Source organism: Octopus bimaculoides, chromosome 9 (genome assembly GCF_001194135.2).
Source record: "Octopus bimaculoides isolate UCB-OBI-ISO-001 chromosome 9, ASM119413v2, whole genome shotgun sequence".
Lineage (NCBI taxonomy): Eukaryota > Metazoa > Mollusca > Cephalopoda > Octopoda > Octopodidae > Octopus > Octopus bimaculoides.
The window spans coordinates 66,840,126-66,841,110 of record NC_068989.1 but is presented as its reverse complement, the minus strand read 5'-3'; positions in this window follow the sequence as shown (position 1 = coordinate 66,841,110).

Genomic DNA, 985 nt, shown 5'->3' with positions numbered 1-985 from the left:
CCCTTAAAGTAGTTCTCGGGGATATTCAGCGTGACACAGTGTGACAAGGCTGACCCTTTGAATTACAGGCACAACAGAAACAGGAAGTAAGAGTTAGAGAAAGTTGGCGTGAAAGAATACAGCAGGGTTCGCCACCATCCCCTGCCGGAGCCTCGTGGAGCTTTAGGTGTTTTCGCTCAATAAACACTCACAACATCCGGTCTGGGAATCGAAACCGCGATCCTAAGCACTGGGCTATTGCGCCTCCACAGCTATCAAGCTAATATATACATATACTACAAACAATTTTATATATATATTATCTACCAATATGATAAAATTTGAATTGATATACAAATAAATAGATAAATACATAAAATTGAATATTAGAGTATTTCCATTAAGCTAGACCCTAATTACTAAAGCATATTCTGTTTGACAACTGGAATTTATTCAGTTACGTATTTTTGTTATATATTTTTCATTTAAATTAAAGAAATATTTATACCACATGTTTAGCATTTATTATATAAGTTCAATATATAGTATGAGAATAAGTAGATAGATATATTGTGCATTGTTTTTTTTTTTGTTATTGACAGCGCTGAGGTTGATGTTTTAGTTTTAGGGAAGTCTTTTGAAAATTTTGGAGCTATTTTACAAATTTCAGAAAATTACATTTGAAACAATGATTTTCAAGAAAGATGTAATGAAGAAATAAAATTATAGTGAACAAAAAAATAAACCTTTTTCGCTCAAAGCTGACATTGAAATAAAAATATGTCTTATTATAGAAGGCTTGCGAGGTCAGAAGAGATAATACAGCAAAATCAATAGTTAGCGAATATAATATCAGTACCATTTTAGCGATAAACATGGTACCTTCTTTCCATGTCTCTAGAATTTTAGCAATAATATTTTATATTAACTATAATATTATATGCTTTATTTACCTGAATGAATTTATGATCTATTTTATTTTCATGGCTTCCACACACACGCGCAC